Raw genomic sequence first — 23,026 nt, forward strand, 5'->3', positions numbered from 1 at the left:
CACTTCTCTCCCCCACACCTGGCTTAATGAAGTCAAGGACACGGTAAGTTTGCACAGTAAATCATACCTACTTTGCCTGCCCTTGGCAGGGGGTTCTGGCAGATGAAAGGGCAGCCCAACTCCCCTCATCTGACCACTTGTCCTAAGAGGACATGAAAGAGTTTAATCGGAAAAGTTTGACATTTTATCCCAAAACAAATATTGGAGATTATCTGTAGAATTAAATTATCCAAATGTACATAGTCTGGGGAATTAACTCTATCAGAAATGGTGGATTATTACAGAAATGGAAACTAAGCTCTTAAGGCACTCTTTTTACTTTATTCTCTGTATTTTTTTAACAAGGAACTTTTAGGTTATTCTGGCTATGTTGATGGCTGCTTCTTGTTATGATCCCACTCGGTTTGTATTGGTGCACTGTGCCTGCTAGAGAGAGCAGTTTTTGAAAATGAATTCCCCAGATGGCCCTAGAAGCAGACGAATATTTCTTGAAAGAGAAAAAGGAGATTTCTCTTAGGTTTAAGAGTCACAAGTGAACAGGAGAAATTCGAGAAGTAGAAAATACTCCACAGACTGCAATTCCAAAACCAAAACATAACCAACAAGGTTGTGACAAAATCAGATTCCCAGCAGTTTTCCCCTACCTTTCTGAGAGCAGCATTTTAGTGACTTAGTGTTTTCTGCATATCCGCATCTGTCTGTTCATGTGACGTATACGTTGCATACAACAGACACACCAACTTTACTTTATAGTTCTCTAAGTAACTGTAGATTCGAACAAGAATCGGGGAAATGAAGCCAACTACAAATGAGTGCAATATTGTCCTCACAGAATTTTTGAAAGACCAAGAAGTTATTTTAGCTGTGAAAGAACAGCTCAGGGACATACACAAATCGGATGAATGTCTTCTTTATTTTAGTTGATTCTTTGCTCTAACTATCTGTTAGCATATTGCTAACAAACTCCATAAATTCAACCCTTTTTCAATGCTTAAGTTTGTCAATATGATCAGAAAAACAGTAGAAGTATTAGAGAATTTGAAGATAAGAAAGGAATCCACTCAGAGCATCCGTTCTCCTCCTTCTCTGGACTTTCTTTGCCCAGCAGAAATGACACGTGAGCCAAAGCACGTTCAAGCTATTACCTGGGAAATTTTTACACGTTTTAAATGTCGCAGAAACTAAAAATAAATTGTCTTCACTTTCCTTAAACTTTATCTTAGATTTCTACTGTGAGGCATTTTCAGCAATCACAATTGGTTTTGTTGTGTAGTTTGAGCTAATTAAATGGTCTGCAGAGGTGGTGTTTCTATGTCTTCTTACTTGCACAGGATAGAGTGCTCAGTGGCAGGTGGTGGGGGCTTCTGACTTCCCACTGCATGTATGGCAGAGTGACATGGGTTCTACATGGTCATGACATGCTCACCTCTTACCAGAACCTTGTGCTTATTCAAGTGGTTAGGGCTAAGGCACATTATTGCTCTGCACACCCTTCTGAAATTAGGATGAGAAATCCACATGTGAGTCTGTAGTTAAGGGCAATGGAAGCATATTGCAGTCAAGTGCCAATATAATAGCACTTTATGTAAGCTCTATCTAGTCCTGGTCAGGTTTATTATTTCTGTTTACTGCTAACAGGAAAAGAAGACTAAGGGAAGACTCCAATAAATTGTGAATCACTTGTTCATCTATTCATTTCTTCAACAAATGCTTTGTTGAGTTTGTTGATGTTTACAGGACCAAGAAACTGGCCTCCTTTGGTGAAGGGAATTCTATGGCATTTTTAAAAGAACTACATTTACTTGAGAGTCTGTTTGGGGATCATATATGTGTCATAGCATGCTTGTGTAAATCAGAGGACAACATGCAGAAGGTGGTTCTCTCCTTTTAGCATGTGAATCCTTGGGCTTAAACTCAGGTCATTAGACGTACTAGCAAGCAACTTATCTACTGAGCCGTCTCACCCACCCTACGTTTAACACATTTCTTTTACTTTAGTTTGCAGTTGAGTTACTTAGAAGATGGGTTAAAACACATTTTGGGTCCCTCTTCCAAGGGATTGTTTTTGTTGAGAAAGTCTGTGAAAGGTCCAAGAATTTCCTTTGTAAACTGATCCCATGAGGCTGATGTTGGTAAGCTAGAACTAACACTTAGAAATAGCTCTAAGCTACTGCCCACACTCAGCTTAGGTGATTACCCTGGGAACTGGTAATAGGTTGAACTTAGCAAGCTGGCAACTCTCAATGTGTGATATGACATTTAGTCAATTGCATAAATTCTTTCTTGAAACAGTAGCAAAGACTTTGGAGACCAATATTAAAATTATTCTATATATTACTCAATTGAGAGATATTCAGATTTTCCCAAGAATTCACTTTTGAGCCAAATATATTCCATGAGTGTTTCAGTGATGATTTCATTTCACAGTAAAACTATCCTGATAAGAATGGGAAGACGTTTGAAGTTTGATGTAGCATCTTGCTTGTAACTATCCTAAATCCTGTGCAAAAATTTTACACACACACACTTTCAACAAAACCTACAATGTAAAGTTGCCATAGTGAACTTCAGCAAACTCACTAAACCTAGAGTCACCCAGAGTAATGAATCTCAGCTGAAGAATTGTCTGGATCAGACTGACCTATGGTCATATCTGTGAGGTATTTTCTTAATGGCTAATTGATGTAGAAAGACTCAGCCTGTGGTAGGTATTTCTATCCCTAAGCAAATGAGTCTGGGCTGTATAATATAGTTAAGCCGATCATAGAGCAAACATAAAGTAAGCAGGTAAACAACACTCCTCCGTTGTCTCCACTTCAGTTGCTGTGTCCAGGTCCCTGTCTTGGCCTCGTTGTTGATAGGCTGTACTCTATAAGCCAAATAAACTTTCTTTCTCAAGTTGCTCTGGGTTGGTAGTGTAGAAACAGAAAGCAAACTAACTAGTCAAAATTTAACCATTCCAGGAATGATTTCTGCTTTCTGAACTTGCAGGAAGAGGCTTGGTGATGTGAGAGTAGTGAATTGTTGAGAATCTCCATTAAATTACACAAGCTACTGGGGCATCTGGCGCCTGTCTAAATTGTGTGCTAAGAACAAGCCAGAATAATGTAGCTCCTCGTAAGGATGATCCATTCCCATGAAGCAGTTGGAGCTCTCTTGGCCCACTTGAATACTGCAGTGTGCCTATTGCATGAATAGCTGTGGCTCACACTTCATCAGGAAGTTTTAATATGTATAATATTGGGCGCTTTCCAATTTAGTTGTAGTAGTTATGTGAATTTTGTATTAATTTATTTATGTATTATATCTCTGTGGTATATATGCATGTAAGGAAATATGCAAGAAATAGAATCATTATCACAGTTTAAAACTAGTAAAACAGAGTTAATGCAAGAAAACCGTAAAATACAGTTCAGTAAAATAGTCCCATGTACACATTTGAAATATTCTATGAGGTAGACCAGAGTTTCTAAATTAGTTATCTGTTTTTTTTCCTACATATGAATAACATAACTAAATATTAATTTTTATTGCTATTTCCCATATAAAATATTTATACTATGCAGATTTTCATGTTCAAATATTTCTTTTAAAATTAATTTAATAAAATATTTTGGGTTTTTGTTCTTTTAAAGCTCCTAATTGTCTCTTGTAAAATAACTCAAAGGCTGGAGCTCGTTTTAGCAGAGGTGAAGAACATAAGCATGGTAGTTGAGAAAAAAGTGAAGGGTTTTCTTCAGTATTTTCAAATCCTCTCTGACCAGAGACTATTAGGTAATAGAAAAAGCTAAGGAAACAATGAACATTGCTTGATATTGTGCTCAGGAAGTTAGATGGCAAAACAAATTTATAGTTTATTTTACATTCAGAGAGTATTACTTGTAGAAACTATAATTCAAGAGGCTTGAAAAAATAAAACAACATTCTCCCCGATTTAATGACTGAACTTGAGGTTCCATAAGACTAAAAAAGAAGTGTTTAATCTCTGCTTGATCTAGATGTAGCTTCCCTTCCTGTTTTGTTTCAAATGTCACCTGAAGAATCACTTAATTTGCTATATAATATAAACTTCCTTTTAAATTATTTCTTTTTATTTTTGATACTACAATCTAATTGCATCATATCCCCTTCTCTCTCTTCTCTCCAAACTCTCCCATATACTTCTCCTTGCTCTTTTTCAAATTCATAGCATCTTTTCTCATTAATTTTTGTTACACACACACACACACACACACACACACACACACACACACACACACATATATTCCTAAATACATAAGCATAATTTGCTCAGTGTATACAATGTTACTCATATGTATGATTTCAGGGCTAATCACTTGGTTTTATTTATTTATTTATTTATTTATTTATTTTTTGGTTTTTTGAGACAGGGTTTCTCTGTGTAGCTTTGCGCCTTTCCTGGAACTCGCTTTGGAGACCAGGCTGGCCTCGAACTCACAGAGATCCACCTGGCTCTGCCTCCCGAGTGATGGGATTAAAGGCGTGCGCCACCACTGCCCGGCAAGTTTTAAATGGTCAATTAGTGTATGCTCTTCCTTGGAGAAAACTATTTCTCCCACGTTTGGTATTCCTTAGTTGACAGTGGTTGTTTGTATAGGGTTGATGCCTTCTCAACTATTTTCTCAGTCTATATTAATGCTGCTATCAGAAATGTGTGGCAAGGACCATTTCAGAGGCCCACAACTGTAGAAAGCAAGAGATCACTCTACATGGCCTTCTCTACTCCACGCAGGGTTATCCCTCATGTCCATTATGTAGACCCATTTCCCTCCATTACAGAAAGTAGCCCAGCATCCCTGTATGTAGATGAAACCAAACTAGACTTGCCCAATTTTCTACTCTTTGCCAATAATTACATATTTTCCTATTTTCCCAGATTGCAGGTCATGTGCCCCTCATTTGAAATCTGTCATGAAATTTACTCTACTTAACCTCTTAAATGATTCCTAAACTATCTCCCCAGTTTATTTCTTTGCCCATCCATTGTTATTATAGAGCCCATATTTTTTGCTCTGACCATCCATTATGGCATAAATTTCCTTTATCATCTCAGTGTCCCCTAAGGCAAGCAGTGCATTTTGGATTCCAAAATCCCAGATTATTCCATTTTAAAACATTTAAGGGAACCTAGAAGGTTTGCTCAATGGTTGAGAGTATTAGCTGTTCTTGCTAAGGACCAGAGTTGGGTTCCTAGCACTGACTTCAGGTGGTTCACAATTGACTATAACTCCAGCTACATAGGATCCAGTACCCACTTTGGTCTCTGCAGAGATGTCTTGACTCAGCGTAGGGCTTTCCTTAGCTTTTATGTATACAGATATTTACAATCAGAAACTTCATGTGATCCCCTCTCTCTCAGTTCCTCCTTCTGTCAGTTTATCTAAGAGCATGTTCTAGAATGAACCATCTTTCCATTATCCACAGGATCTTTTGCTCAGCCTCCAGTCACTCCATGGAGGTGCTTCTGAGATGCTTTATCTTCCATCTTGATCACATGGTTCCATTGACCTCTGGGCTCACAGAACTTTTGTGAATTGAATGAACACAGTTTTATACATATGTACTTAAAATTGATTTTTAACTTAGCCTCAGTTGTCAATTATCAGAACATACAAAGGGACATGCTACATAAGTTATCAAGGACTCAAAAGCATATTCTGTCCTTCATTTCGTATCTGACTTTAGAGTCCTCATAGGTAAAATTGGGGTCATACTTATGTATCTTAACTGTTAAAATTGGAAAACATAAGTAATAACATCATGTGTGTTATGTGTCAGTTATATATGACTAGGAATTCATTGTATTCTTCTCTGTTCTGCTTCTTTTGCATGGTTGATGCCGGACATATAGTAACAATTAGTTTATTGCTTTCTAAATTTTAATATTTATTTTGTTAAACCTGGCTAAGGTCTTCAAAACATTTTTTCTTTCATGAGTCTATTCTGAGACACACTTCAAGTTTACACAAGTACGTGTATTATATTCTTTGCTTCACAAACAAGCTACACAGGCATGTAGCACCCTTCTGCACATGGAACCCCATACACACTCAAAAGATTTACAATACTGTGAGTCTCACTCACATGTTAGGGAACTTAGAGTGTAAATATATGTGCTTTTTAAAAAAATAAGCTCTTCTTCAAATAACCGACGCTGTTTCTGTAGAAAGTAAAAGAAAATGTATATGCTAAATTCAATAACAAGTTATAGAAGTTTGAGACTCCAAATATAAATCTATAAACTGAATTCCTTCACTTCATTGATAAATAGCATGTGCACACACAAAAAAAATTTCGTCTTCCACAATTTATAATCTAGTAGAAAAGGTAAGGTTGCAAATGCTCAATTAATACGCAGTTACTGAAACACAAACATTACAAAGCCACCTACCCACGATGCTCAGATCTTTGTGACTCAACCTGCACATGCTTGGCTTCAGGATGCCTCATATTCTTTCACAAGTTTACTTTCCCTAAATAATTCTGAAAATTTCTGGAAATGTTCACCTCTGTCCGTGAGCAGGAACTCACTCAGTAGCACTTACATTGTCCATTGATAACACTGTAAGGTTTTCCCACTTGCCAGACACCTTCAGGCTGGACTTTAGTTCCCACTGTTTTGCCTTTTATTGCTTCCCTCAGTGATGCTGGAAGGCAGTGAGACAGGAGTGGCCTTGCTCTTACTAGCAATAGACCTTTACACTTAATTATGCTTGACAGTTAATTGACAGTAAGAAAGAGTCTGAGCAAGGTTGCAGTCCTCTGAGAGATTACAGTGATGGGGTTCTCTCCTTCAGGTCACATTGCATGGTGCTATATAGATATTGAGATGCTTGCCCTAGTCCACCTCCACAGAAAGACTTACTTCTTGGTTTTCAGGGCTACCCTCAGCAAACAACTTCCAGCATTCAGCTTTTGCAAAGTCTCTCCTAGCTACACAGAATTTTCCCATATAAGTTTTCTCCCTTCCTAGGGCAGCATGTGATGCAAACCTGCTCTGATGGCAAGATCTTGCCCCAAATCTCCTGGTAAGTTATTCTCATTACCAAATCCTGCTCTGCCCCTTATTTCTCACGTTAGCATTGATACTTAACACACTGAAATCTGTTTCATTTTACTTCTAAAGAACGACACATAAAATCAAGATTCAGCCCACTTATCCTACTGGCAGGTCCTTTAGGCAGGATCTATCTTCGTAGTCACTCAAAAATTAAAGCCTTTGCAGGGCAAAAGTCCTCTAGTGTTCAAAGTTGGGCTGGATTCCTCCGTTCTTCAAAGAAATTCCTCCCACATGCCCTAGAGAATAATCCTTCCATGTGCTTAGCCTAGGAAACAAAAGCCAGCAGAGACAGTTTTCTGCAAGCAGTTCCTGCTTTCTATCTTAATCTCAACTTCTGTACATCCAGAAAGTGCAAATCTGCCTAACAGTGGAAAGGTTTGTTACAAGTCAAGAAACTATAGTGAGAATACAAAATGTATTGATTTTATAATAAATCATCCCAGGGGTACCAGAACCTCACTCATGCTTTAGCAAAAGAACCATGGCAAAAAAATAATGAACTCTATGTTTGATGGTAGAAAGGGAAGAGGGGACAAAGAACACTGTATTAGTTTAGGCTACAGCTAAGTAACTTCCGGACTACAGAAATGTCTACAGAGATGGATGAGAGGAGGCTTGTCATCAGCAATCATTCTAAAGGTTCCTGAGTATAAAAGTTAAAGAAAAAAAGAGGAGAGAATCAAAGATGATAAAGGGGCTATTTTGAGCTAATGAAAAGATGATGATGTCACAACAGAAAGATAAGCAGAGAAAGAGCTCCATTTGGATAGGGAAGAGAATGAATTCAATGGGAGAATGGCAGGATTTTAGTTAGCTATAAGGAAACAATTAGATGGGTAGCTGCTAAAATGAAGTTACCTCTCTCTCTCCCTCCCTCCTTCCTTCTCTCCCTCTGTCCCTTACTCAGTGCTTGGGATTAAACCTATGTCCTTGTGCATTCTCAGCAAGTGCTTGGCCACTAAGATTCAAGCCCCAGGCTTGTTTTTTTTTTAATAAAATTCCTTCATGTACCAGTGAGGTGATTTGGGAAATGAGAGACTTCTGACTAGCACAATAGTCAACATGCAAATGCTGTAGATGATCTCCCTCATCCTACACTTCATGTAATTGTAACTTGTTACAGATAATAGTCAAGATGTGTAATGTGTTGATAGTGAATGAGGAGCAATTAAGCATACAGCACATCTGACAACCAGACAAGAGATGTTGATATGATTCTATAGTTTGGAAGTTGAGAATAGTGAGAGTTCTTCAGGTCATCAGGATATGACTTTGGTGAGGAAGATGAAACACCCACCTCCCAGCTCCCTCCCCTCTACTCTTTGCTACCTGATGATTAAGTGAACGTTTTTTTCTCTCCTATACACTCCTATCATCATGCCTACTCCTCATGGACTGAGACCTCCAAATTGTGAGCTAAAGATGAACCCTTCTTGGTATTAGTTAATTATCTCAGATCTTTCATTAAAACAAATCACAAAAAGTTGACTTAACAGAGATAAATAGAAGACTAAGAAATGAAGCACTGATGTGAAATATTAATTTAAGATGTTTTACATTCATTTATGCTGTGAGACATTTGTTTAGTAATGCAAAGATGTGTTACATTCATTTAATTATGTAAAACTGTGTTGCTTTGCCTGTCTAAAATACCTGATTGGTCTAATAAAGAGATGAATGGCCAATAGCTGGGGAAGAGAGAGAATTAGGTGGGGCCACCAGGCAGAGAGAATAAAAAGGAAGAGAAGTCTAAAAAAGAAGAGGGAGGAATGAAAAAAAGGACAAGAAGAGGAGGATGCCAGAGGTCAGCCACCCAGCCACACAGCCAGCCATGGAATCAGAAGGAAAATAAGATATATAGAATAGAGAAAGGTAAAGACCCAGAGACAAACTGTACTTAAAGAGAAATGGGATAATTTGTTAGAAAAACTGGCTAGAAACAAGCCAAGCTAAGGCCAGGCATTCATAAGTAAGAATAAGTCTTCATGTATTTATTTGGGAGCTGGGTGGCAGGCCCCCAAAGAGTGAGAAAAAAAACAACAACCATAAAGTATGTTTTAGTTTCTAGGATTAAAAAAAAAGCACAAAAGAAAAAATCCAAATAAAGCATGTAGAATTTATATTTCCTAAGTCATCTTGTTCTCTCAGAAGGCAGAACTGAGTATTTTATTTCATCATCAACAGAGTCCAGATTAAGCAAGAAGAACGGAGTTCTGCAGTCCTTTGACTTCATTACATTAACAGAAGGAGAAAGCTTTTGACCCCAAATGAAAAATTTCTTTCCTGTCATTTAAATATTAGCCATTAAATCTCTGCTTCCTGGAATCTGAAATAAAAACTCCAAATCTTTTGGAAATATCTATGAAATAATTTTCATTCATAATGTGTCTTCTTGGTAAGACACTGTAGATGCTAATACGATAATTCACTTTTTTTATTTGAAGGATTTAATATGATGCAGCTTTTTATAATGTAAAGCTTAGTTTAAATAACGTATTTGAAAAATTTAGTTAATAATAATAGTACTTGAAAATTAATATTAATTGAAGTTTCATGTATCCTTTGATCTGCTTTTCCTTACTTTTTTTCCCCTAAAGTTTAACCTTTGAGGGAGGGATAATTAATGCCCCTACTTCACACATGAGAAAAATGAGGCCAATGGAGCCTCTCTCAGAGTCACATGGTTTTTGAGTGTGGAGAATAAGACACAAAGATAAAGATATCTATATCTACAGAACTAAAGCTGTCTGATCTCAAAGTTTCTTTCTAAGGGATGGAGAGGGAGTGAATCTAACCCAGGACCTTGGTCATAGGATCTATAACACAATCCCTGATTGAAAACTTCATGCTGACTCCATAGTTGCCTTGAATTTGTATATTTTCATGTTGAAATATATATATTTAGAAAAGTATTGAATAAGTTATGAATTAAGTCATTATCTGTCATGGTTATTGCTAATTACCCTAAGAGAAGGCAATATTTTAAAGAATGTTAAGGTTCTATAGTTCCCAGCATACAGAGGTTCTTGGTATAACCGTATTGAAAAAAATTGTATGCAATAGCAAGAATTAATTCAGCTCACAGCTCTGTCAGTTATGGAGAGCCATGGGATTTAAGGGGAAACTTTTATATTTTAAAAAATTTAACAAGACATTTCATCTTTTATGAACTTTGACTTAAAATTATATGATATATTGTTCTTATCTGTAGTTTATCTGAGGCTTAATTATTTTCAACAGGAACCTAACTCAGAATACCTGATATAGGATATAGGATAAAACTTAACATTCATGGTATTTTAAATTTAGTGTTTCATTAAGTTTTCTTTTAATTATTCTTAATCTTTTGATTGATTTGTCTTTTCTTTCCTTTTTCTTTGTTCTTGTTTGTTTGTTTGTTTGTGACAGTGTCTCACTTTGTAGCCCTGTCTGGTTTGGAACTCACCATGTAGAACATATTGGCCTTGAATTCACAGAGATGCACCTGCCACAGCCTCCCCAGTGCTGATATCAAAAGCATTTACTACCACACCTGGCAAATTATGTGATATTTTTTAATAAAAAAAATTTACACATAAAAATTTTACCTAGTTACAGGAAACAGCATAGTACTTCAGCATGTATATATCATATGTGATAACCACACATGACAATTACCATGCCCACTACTTTAGACAGTAGTTCATAAAGACCATTCTGTAAGGCTTGAGTCCCATGATTAACACTATCCTGACTCTCCATTTTCTGTATCGTTTTTGTATAATAGGAAAATATTTAGAAAACAGATTTTTTCCTCCTCTTTCTCCTCCTCTTGTTTCCTCGGAAATGTTGTCTCTAGAGTCTATAATCTGTGCTGGACTTGAATTTTCAGAAATCCTCTGACCTCAGATTCTCAAATACTGGGATTTCAGGCATAGATCATCCTACATAAAAGAAAACTTAGTTTCCTAATTAATCGCCCTAATTTTATAATACTTTAAAATAGTGAAAAGCTTACTTACCTTAAATCCATATGTGACAGTATACCTGTAAAACCTTTGAAAGTTTCTCTTGTGACTTTGGAAATGGCTATTGTTCTGGTTGGTCCCTATGGTGATATAGACTAATGGAGAAACAGAAGATCCTTTAGAGTTAGATATTGTTTTAATGATAAAAATGTCAGACTATGGATTTATAACTGAATAGAATGTCCCTGTCTGTATCATTGACATTGATACTTGAGAATTTTATTTGTTCAGTGTGTGTGTGTGTGTGTGTGTGTGTGTGTGTGTGTGTGTGTGTGTATGCAAGTGCATGAGTGCAAAGGCCAGAAAACAGCTTTAGGGAGTTGATTTTCTCCTTTTACCATGAGTGTTGGTTTCAAACTAGGTTTTCAGGTGTGCACAGCGAGTTCTTTCTTCCCTCTGAACCATCTCACTGGCCCACCCCAGAAGATTTTTGAGGGGAGATTTTAACAGGGTGGGCAACTAAAATGCACAGCTTAAATTGTGCACAATGCCTTGCACTCACATTTCTTCCAGGTGAAACCAGTTCCATGGGGACATCTTTCTGTAACGGACATTGGAAAATACAGTCTATGCATCCAAGAGGAAGAAGTACAGGGTTTAGAGCACTATTGGTCATCTCTTCTACAAAGAGTTATGCTCAGTCCTCAACACTGAAACTCTTTTTGTGTTAATTTAGACACATCACTTCAACTTTCAGAGTTTCAATTTCATTTTCATAAGACATCAAAACCAGAAATGCACTCTTATGATATAGTATTAAGTACTATATTGTCTTTATCTCAGTATTTGGTCGCAAGAGCTACTTGGTAAATTCACATTGTTTACACTATTTTATTTATGCAAGAAAATACTCAGGTACATTGTTTCAGGGATTAGAATGGAGTTTTCAGACTGGTGCTATGACCTCAACTCATCCACAGTTGGGCAAAATCATCAGCAAGACAAATTCTCGGGTGTGTTGCTTACTTTTCTGATTGCTGTAACCAAATACCTGGTATGAAGCCACAGGAAGAAAGAAAGGTTTGTTTTGTCTTGCATTTCGAGTTGATACACACAGTGCCAATGGCTTTTAAGTCTTCTTTTCCTTATGGAATTTAGTATTCAATAGTGCACAGTAGCAACAAAAAGCATGATGGCCCTGAGCAAGCACCACAGGGAAAGGGTGCTTGCCGTCTGAAATGTCACTGAAGCACTGTGACTAAGGGGACCAGGATGTAGCTCTCTTGAGCTGTACTCCAGCTAGATGTATCCCTGTGTAATGCAACAATTACCTTCAATCGCCCTGATCTGAAGTAATCCTTGCTACATGCCCTCCTCATTGTGAGTGATGGGGCCCGCTGTTTGCTGAGTCTAAAACCAAATGGTCTTTCACAAGCAAAATTTAAACTTGAAATAGGATTCTCCGACTCCCAATTCTGAGTCTATTTTTTTTTCCATGTACTTTATACATTCCCCAATCAGGTTGAGACTGGCTACAGATGGTGCTTGTTTGTAATGAGAGAGGCTGGGGAGCTGCCCTACCTCCCAAGGGAGGACCCAGTAATGGAACTAACTATGTATTGTCCACCTTCTATACTAGATTTGATTTTTCACTATTTGACCAACAGTGTTTGTTTATTTCTTAGCACTGAAGGGCTTCCATTAGCTCCAGGCTGATTGAGCATAGACTGTGGAGTAAGAAGGAACAGAACATCTCCCCTCCCAAATGCTGATGTAATCCCTTTGCTTTTACTGACAGCTGAGTAATGTTTGCTGTAGGAAACAGTGTTTGCAATGAGCTGATACTTACAGTCATTAGTGACAAAGAATTGTTTTGATCACAGGAGACACAGTGAGCATTATTTTTTGGATGACAGACAACCTTTCAGAAGAGTGTGCCTAAAACCGGGGAAATCAAGAGCCGAAAAGAGAAGCTGCTCAGAGTTTTTAAGCTGGAAATTACCTTGTTTCAGTAAATCAAAAGATTAATATTTAAGAACCCATAAATTTTGCTCAGAGAGCATAGCCAAATATTATTATCATAACGAAAACAAAAACCTCAGCTCAGCAAATTAGTCACCAAAGACCGCATGTAAATTGACATTTTAGTTTCTTAACTAATGGAATCATTTGTCATTTTACTGAAGCAGTTCATTACAAAAATAAATTAAGAATAAGTAAATTGTAGTCATAGCAATCATGATGAAATTATTAGTAATCACATTTCCCGGCATGAAAGTTTTGTGCGTGCTTCTCATCAGTAGATGTTATTCAAAATAACTTCAGAAAAAAAAGCATCAATATTATGCCAAGGTTTAGGACTTTTTTTAATTAAAGAGAACAGAGTAGAAGTAAAAAGTAAGTTTCTAATTAGAAAGGGAGGAAAATGTCCTTCCCCTTCAAATACCCACAAGTTCAACTGTGCAATTCTAATATCAAAATGAAGAAGTCGAGAAATTCCCTCTACTACCTTAAATAGTAAAAAGAAAATGAGAAAGCAGAGCCTAGCTCATGCAGTTTCTAAATAAGGGTAAAGGAAATTGCATTTCTCTGGGTAAATATTTACTTCCTAAAGCGTGCCAACAAAAGCTACTATTTTAGAAATGGGACGTGGTAGTAACTAACTAACTTGTACTTAGTTGATTTAATTGGAAATGTGCTGTTTCTCCTTTTAAGCCTTTGCTTTAATTGTAGAATAAGACATTTTCAATCTGATTTTCTAATTGCACTTGGGAGCTGGTATCCTGTTTATATATACACTGATCTGTGGGATGGCCTCATCTGTACTTTTGTAAGCTATATTAAATGAAGGCCATCGCATTTATTTCTCCTTCAGCGTCCACTTACAGGACACTCTCATGTCTATGTTTTAAATTGTAAATTGTACAACTAACATTCAATTCATGCAGAGAAGTTTCATGCCTCTGACCTGATGCTTGAACCAACAAAATTCCAAGTATACACATGTAAAGTTTAAGTTTACTCTTAATTTCATGAAATTCCATTTAAATACTGACAGAATAAATTTCATCAGCCAAAATCATGTCTAAATCTGTATGATGTACACACATAATATTTGACCATGACTGTGGTTATTTCTAGCTAAGTTTTGGCTTGATACTTTAGTAGATGAGAAGACTTTGCCTTCTGCTTTGCTGGTGCACCTAACTGGACACAGGAAATAACAAAGGTTGCAAATGTTCTTGTATTTCTTTATAAAAATGAAATATGTGTGATGATTTTTATAACTCTGACCATAATCAGTGTCAACATCTTTATAATTTTTTGTAAATTTCTCTTTAGGAAAAAAGAATGTTGGACTGATAAAGGTCACTCATTTGTAATAATATTTCGAACTAAAGTGATCTAGGTTCAAAGTAAATTTAGGAAAAGATAGTATCATGGCCAGTTAATAGGAAAAGGTTGCTGCCATCCAGGGACTAAGTGGCTACCATGAGGCTGGAGAATGGGAAGTTGTAAGAAGGGAAAGAAATGAGGCGGGGCCACCAGGGAGCAGTGAGTGGAGAAAATGGGAGCTTAAAACCACAGAATACATTTGGGATCTACAATTTATGGGCATATTGTTGGCATGCCTTTAACATAGATGCAGGTACATCTGCCCCTCCATTTATGTGGACTCCTGAGAAACCTGTGCCATTCCTAAGGACTCATACCTTCTTACTGCTCAAAGAATTGGGTAATAGCTTCCAGGCTATGGACAGTGGCTTGACAGTCATACAATTTTCCTATAAGATGGAAGAAGAATCGTTTTATATTATATAAAATGTTAATATATTATTAACTATATAGTAAGAGAATATTTAGTTAATAAACAACATTATATTTTTGAGATGTTTCCATAAACCTCTCAGTACAGAGAAAACACTTTCAAGAGGCATACAGAGTACTTCCCCACTGTGTAAGTCTGAATATTTACAGAATGTGGACTGGTGACATTTTACCACAATAGCCCAGTGCCATATAACGCAAGGAACTGGATCGATGATTACTCCATTCTGGTGAGAAGCTTCACAAAAGCTGTGGATTTAAATATGCTTTGAATCATAACTGCTTAGGATTTTTAACCCAGGAACAAGTGGATTTATTTCTTATGGTTGAATGAAGAATTGTTGTTTAAAAGCATCTCTGGTTTCTCTTTCATTTTGTCAGTGGGAATTTTGTGTGGGTGGGTGAAGCAGTCGCGTGCGTGCGTTTGTACATGTGCACACAAGGCTACTTTGGGGACCTCATGCAGTAAGTTACAATGATGGGGCATGACAGTCAGAATGGCACACACTATTAGCTGGACCTCAACTCTATTACAGGGCTCTGTTTGGTGACACAGAATCAAGAGACTCAAGGATACAAGGTCAAAGGTAGCAAAACATTACATTAATCTGTTCTCCTCAGAAAGTATCAGTGTTTCTCCATGTAAAATACAGCACAGGCTATTTAATTGTGAGAAACAAATACCCAAGGATATCATTTACCAAAAAAAAAAAAAAAAAAAAAAAAAAAAAAGAGTTGTCTTTTAGCTAAAGATTTGCAGATATTTGTCTTCCAAGATGTTGGTGTTTCTTTCATTTTATGACCTTAACAGTTATTACTGGAATTGTTCATGATACCGTAAATTGACTTCAAGGCTCTGTATTCACTTGTTCTTTCGTTCCTTATTGTCCACATGGAAATGATAGGAATAATCAATCTAAAATAAACCAAATTAACAGATCATCTGGCAACACACACCTTCTATTTAGGTGCATATAGATCAGCTGGTAAAATTAGCAGGAGACAGCACTTAAAATGTTTCTAGCCAACAAACATAAAGGGTAACAAATAATTTAATGGCCTTATCACTTCAAAGTATGCAATTAAGTTTCAAGGAAGTAGGTTTTACTATGGGACTGTTATGCCAACTTTACATTCTTAAAGCAAAGAAGGGGGGAGATTGGTAAAGTGGCTATTGTATTTGTCACATTCAACCCCAGTTACTAACAGAGATCAGAGATCCTTTCTAGTAAATGTATTAATGTTCCAAAAAGTGAAATCTGCTAAGTGATCAAATATCTTTGAGGGATATGCATAAAGGATATTAAGCTACTAGATTAATCTGGCATATTTAATTATCACTTAGTTTTCTAAAGAATATACATTGTAATGTCATGAAAATGAACTTTGAGTGGTGTAAACTTCGCATAATTGGGAGCTGTAACTTTGTACCCTGCTTGCCAAGACTAAGGAAATGTGTGCTACCTATTAGTATGCAAGGACAATTTTGGATGAAGCTCTTGAGAATGAGCTCCCAGATGTGTGCACACTCCCTGGGCTGTAGCCACATAGTCCTCTATTCTCCTTATTTATGCCACAGGTACCTCGGGGAAATATAATTCAGAATGCCCACCATTTTGAAAGAAAAGGCTGGAGGTACTCGGAACAGTTTAGCTGGTACTATACAGTCGTTCTAACTGGAAAAAAAAGCAGGCTTTAGCCAAGGCAACCTCAAAATATAAATAAATAAGAGAAGAATCAAACCCCTCTGAAATTCTTTCACATGGTCACTGCCTTTAACCTCCCTGCCTCAGTACAAAGTTACTCTGTGTCCTTCACTTCTCTGGTTACGACAGAGCTATTTTCTGAGAACCAATTCATAACAAAGAATTTTCGTTTGTGAGAGCTGTGCCTAGCCTGACGCCACGGGCCTTTCCCCACCCCAAGAGCCTTTTGTTTTGTACCAAAAGAATTACTCCATTCATTATCCCCACAGATGCTTGGCCTGGAGGCAGAGAAAGTCAGTAAAAACAACAAGAAGCCGAGTTCTCCACCGGTCTAGGCTATCATTATCTACACAAGAGACGATGAGTTCGTAATGAAGTTGACGAGGCTTATTCAGGCGCTCGCAGATTGGCAAGAGGATAAAAAGTGTCTTCAATTTTCGTGTTGTCTGATGTTGAAGTTAGCTGTCATCCGGCACTAGATTAGTCACACTTTGAGGCAGGGCTTTGGAGAAGGGGTCAGAACAAAGCTACTGTACTATGGCATTTCACAGTCTGAGGAACAGAAGCATAATAAATGTACTCTGTAATTTAAATCAAGGCGCTGCTGTGGGAAATCGCAGACTCTTTCACTGGAGGTATTAGAGCTGAGCGCTGTGCTTCTTGACATCACATAGCATAGAAGGAGTCTGTCCAACTTTGCTCCTGTAATTGCAATGAATGCCGTGATTATATTGGATGAGGCTCTTCTGAATTCAGCAAAATAAAGACTCGCTCGTCACAGAGGACGCATTAGATTATGCACGTTTTATGCTTTTTTAATTCAATTGAAAAAATTGGCTAAACATGAATGAAATTTTAATTGGAAACATTTCACACTTTGGCAATGTAGATGGTATTTGATAAGTGTTACTGTTTCCCATTCAGGAGGGAATTCTTAGATCTGAATAAAAAATACATTAAGTAGATTCACAAATTAACCACTTAACACGATGAAATCCCCGGAACCGTAGGGCAACAATTTTCCTAAAATTCTAGCAGCAAACTTTTAAGGAAGGTGACATTCACTATTTTGGAGGGAAACAATATCAAATTTTACAAACCAGCTTTAACCATTTCATCTTCAGGATACAGAAACAGCTATTTTTAAATTTTTAATTTAATATGCTAGAACGTCTAAGAGATAGGATAGATGAAAATACTTTAAAGAAACCAAGCGGGAAGTCCTCTATAAAATGTTTACGTTGGAGCAGAACCCTTGTTTCAAACATTTAAAAGCTTGAAATGGAATTTTTTTTTTCCAGAGACATTCCAATTGCAGGCAAGCAGTGCAGTCTGCACCGTTCTCCCCTCTGATCTCGGCTACGATGACACAGACTTAACTTTGCCAGTAGCTTCCACTGTAAATGTGACTCTCACAAGCAATCACATTGTGTGTCAATGTTTCCCACTCCCCCGCACTGCTCGTTACAGTCGGCTGGGTCAGAGGAAACAGCTCGCTAGCTGGTTCTAAGTACCCAGCCATGTATGCAGGGCCTGGTTTGCCCGCCAATGGTCCATGAAGGATGTGGGGTGGAGAGCAGGAGGAAGATGACACCCCAAGTGGTTTTCCTTTGTTCTTGTTACTTTGCTCGTTTTTTTTCTACAGGAAACTTCTAGATCTAACATCTGTTTAAAGGCTGCTACTGCTGTTGCTTACTGTTCTCTTTCAGATCTGTTAAGATCACCTTGACTCAGCAGATCTGTAATCCAATGGAAGAAAGAAAATAAAGACATTGGAGGAGGCTTTGTTGAAGATCCCCAGTCTTGATGTTGATTATCGATCAGGTGATTAAGGCAGATGAAGAGGTTTTTTGAAAGCCAAAGCCTCTGATTGTGTCTCTCCAGTGTGCCCCGAAAGGGGTTGGGAAATCAATACCCTCAATCAGAGCGGAGAGCATTTCTCTGTCAGTCACAGGGCTAAAGTGATTAGAATTGAGTCATAAGGCAATGAATAACTCACACAGGCTTCCTGCTCCTCTTTTGCACCTCATAGATACCCTAATGAACTCTCTAGGCTGAAGGGACAGACTTACAACTCTGGTAGCACAATTACCATAACATCAGATAATGGCAAACTCCTGACAGTCAAAAGTAAAGATGGTAATTTGAACCTATCCAAAGACTCGCACCAGAGGGATCTTCAGCCTGCCATGCAAATGTAAAAAGGCAAGGAGGTAATAACACCTTTAAATGCACTTCTAAACTTATCACTACAGCCAGAAACAGCACAGACAATTCTTGTATCAAATGACCTCATGATGAAAAATGACAACCTTCTCACATCTCAAAAGTTCTAAATACGGTTCCAGAATTCTCCAAAATGAAATATACTTAAATATTAAGCATTTTTCTATATCATTTTATATTTGTGTGTGTGCACATTTGTGCATGCATACGTGTGTGTGTGTGTGTGTGTGTGTGTGTGTGTGTGTGTGTGTGTGTGTGTGTACTGTAGTGTATGTATGTGTGGATATGCATTTACCTGTGGTGATCAGAGGACAACTTGCAGGAGTCAGTTCTCTCCATCATGTGGTTGCCGAGAATCAAACTCTCACTGACAGACTTGCTAACAAGCACCTTTACTAGCGAGATGCCTTGCCAACCTTATATAATTTTCAAAAACACACTCACTTTTATTTTTCTCTGGACATACAATGGCTTCTGGCAAATATGAACACAACTGTTACCTTTGGGGCAAATCCTAGACATTTAAGTATCCAAAGTATTCTAGATATTGGGTGCAAACTTTCTCTAGTCTCTCAGACTAAAGGTGCTGAGTGACACTGGGTGTCACCATTCATCTCTCCAGCAGTGCTACTTAAAGCACTCAATATGTGTATGACTCATGAGTCCAGGTGATCAAATACTAACCTTCCACAACACAGGTTTTTGCTTGACAAGACACATGACTTTAAGTTCTAGAGAAAACCAGGATACTATAATCCCAAAAGCCAGACAAAATTATTAACAATTAGCTCTTTAGTTATGTGTACTACTCACTGGTAGATCAGCACATGTAGCTTGTCACATCTTTCTGGAAAATTGACTTTGCAAGTGGAGCCTATACTCTTTTGATGTAAAAGCCCTGACATTAGTAAGAATGTCACCCATATTGCTACGAGCTCTTGTCACATCTGTGTCTTTGAGGAAGTTTTTGCTATTGATCAGACACTTCTTGTGGAATCACCATACAACTTCCATTTCCAAATCATTGACCTAACAGGGAGTCTGCACTCTATACCAGTTCTCTTGTCAGGAATGTAATTTGCAGGAGTGAAGACAGGCCAGCTCATGGACTGCCCCTCATCCATTCTCCTCAACAGTGCACTTGACTTAAAGTGGAATGTCCCTGCTTTGACTTCAAGGCTGGCAATAGGAAACGATTAAAAAGATGTACAAATGATTTTTTTTTTAAATACGATCTCGTAGTTCAAGAACAACAAAATTAGAAAGTAATAAATGACTTGATTAACCTCTACTCCCACAATTGCATAGTAAAATACCTAAGTAATCAAGTTCTATAATAGTGTAAAGAAGCCATAGACTGAGGAAGACAGTATCCGCTTCCCTTCAAAAGGATTTCTGGCATCTTAGTTGGTAAGCTTTTATAGTCACAATATAAATGTCCTCATTTCCTGCAAAGATAATGCAATATATAAAGTATTATATATGTACTCCTGGACCAGCTAAGTATATACCCTGAGTCAAGGCCTCTATTTTCTATGAGATGAGTAAACAGCTTTCCCTCTACAACATGGCTCATTTACCGAAAGAAAAAATTTATTGCTTGTCATACTCTAACATAATTAGGAAGAAACAGTATTAATACATGTTATCTGTGTTTGGGCATGCATGCATATGTGGACACATCTATTTCTATACGTATATCATTTGGAAATTGTTAATTGTAAAGTATATTTAAACAAGAATGTGAGCAGGTGTCACTACACTGATATTTACAATTTCTCTCTTATTGAGCAATTGTTACAGGACAAGCACTTTCCTGTGAAGTTTTGCATTGAGTTTTTGTAGTAGCGTGGAAGAGAGACCATACCTTCATTCTACATACATGAAAAGGCTGAGAAGGTAAAGGGGCTCGTAGACGTCGTTGACGTTATGCCGCTGATTTGGTTTGCTGGTGTTAAAACTCAGCTAAAGTTGGTTTCATAACTATAGTCTTAACTCCTGTGATAGTTTATTAGCTCTAGCAAGAAGAAAGAGAAATTGTAAAAACACAGAAGAAATGTGTGTTTACAATTTTGACAGAGGTGTCCTCAACCCTTGCTTCTGGTGCCATTTGCTATGTGACATTGAACTGGCCACAGACCTTGTGATCTTTAAAACAGAGTTAATGCTAGCAATCTCATAGAGAATTTATTCCAAAATTACAGGAGGATTAAGTGAAATGATATCTGAAGCACTCAGCAAAAGCCTTAGCTCTTTTATAAGTACCTTTAATTACTAGTAATAAATGATACTAACCTTAAGAGTGCTTTCTGTGAACAGTCTGTTCAAAATTCATCAGGTGAGAACTCTAACTATCTGACCCTATACTAGACATGGATATAAAGACACAAATCTGCCGTCAAGAGCTCATTGTCCAATGATACAAAGAGGGCATCCATCTAGGTTGACTCTAAGTTAATGATATCTCTTCAATACCTTAGACAGTGACTTAAATTAAGCTCACAGTTGATAACTGAATATGTGTTTGAAGGAACAAGCAGATGTTTATAAGCTTCACTCAGTCTGTTAAGACTTGAATGTCTTCTGAGACACAACTCAACAAATGTCAGTATACTTGTCTCTGCTTTGTTTCCAGCATTGAAAGGTAAGAAAGCTTGAAACTAGGACCCACCACTCACATCATGCCACTTTCCATTGAGATTTTTTAAAAACTGTGTTTATGTAAACAGCACGTGGGATTAATGTGGTCTAAATTTTATCTGTATTATTTAGTAGAATCTCCATGAAATGGAGTTATAAAACAAGCTTGTGCTGAAACTGTATCTAAGCAGTGGTAATAGTAAAAATGTATAAAATGTCAAAATATCACAGTTCAGCATTGGACAATCATAAAATACAGTGATCAGTTAGAATGGGCATCATCTGAAAATGACCATGGTAGCCTTCCTGGACTTTTCTTGTTGAATGTCAGGGCTTGGGTATAAATTTTGAAAGAAACAGGAATTTGCTCTGGATGGTGGCTTCCCAGTGCTTTAAAACCTTTATCTCTCTTCTTTATTCTATAATCTGAAGTGCTTATTGTGTAAATATGTTCACTTTATAACTAGGAAAATGATAATAGTATTTTAAAAGTAAACTAAATATGCTCAGAGAAGCAAAGTTGGATTTAACAAAAGGTTATTAGAATTTAATGTCTGCAATTGAATGTGTAAACTCACTATATTAAAATTCAAGATAAAAATAGAATTGCAAAAAGATCTAAATTTTAAAAAAATTAAAATTCAAATGTCAATTAATGAAGGTTAACAAGTGGAGGCAGAGAGATAATGCCTGAATATATTTACTTTTATGCTTATCTTTTCTGGTTATTCATTTTCATTCCATGAAGTAAAGTTCAGAATTATTGAAAATATTATTTTTAAAATATAACATGTGAAAGTTTTATTAATCCATTTTGCAGAAGAGACTGGTGCCTTTAATAACTTACCACTTTCACTTTTTCTACTCACTTTCCAAAACTTTTGCTGTCTTCATTAGAGAAGAGTGAATTTTATCTATTGATCATCATGTTTTAGAGATTCTTCTGAAAACTTCAATTCAAAATGATGAACATTTAACTTGCTTCATAGATTTCTAATTTCTTTTATTTTATTTTAAAGTGAATTTTGTATGGATTTGCATACATGTGTTCACATAGTTTCAATATCACAATATGAAATAGAAAATATAAAAAATATATAATTAGGAAAAGTTTATATTTTTAGATCTTCTTTTTCATAACTGCCAGTAGGTCCTGCTTCTCTAAACCCAGCAGTAAGTCAGCTTTGATTTTTTCATATTTTTGTAACCATATTATAAAATACTTTGAATTAATCTCTCTCTCTCTCTCTCTTTGAACTTTACACTTTCCTTATGGGACATGACTTGTTACTTGGAAACCATTTTAAACAATATTGTCATCAATCCTTCAATCAAGTCTAGCATTTTCTTCCCTTCCCCCAAACATCTATCCTCTTATCTACTTAGGTTTCTTTTAGTTTTCCCCAAACATATCAAATCATTTTGCAATTTAAGTCATTTATTTATTAACTGAGCCATTCATTTCAACAAATAGCAGATTGCTGGGGATGCTGTGGATGTGTTGCTCTGATAGATTGATAAATAAAACACTGATTGCCAGTAGCCAGGCAGAAAGTATAGTATAGGCGGGATAAGGAGAAAGGAGAATTCTGGGAGGT

This window comes from Peromyscus californicus, unplaced genomic scaffold (assembly GCF_007827085.1).
Source record: "Peromyscus californicus insignis strain IS unplaced genomic scaffold, ASM782708v3 Scaffold_7__1_contigs__length_154581171, whole genome shotgun sequence".
Lineage (NCBI taxonomy): Eukaryota > Metazoa > Chordata > Mammalia > Rodentia > Cricetidae > Peromyscus > Peromyscus californicus.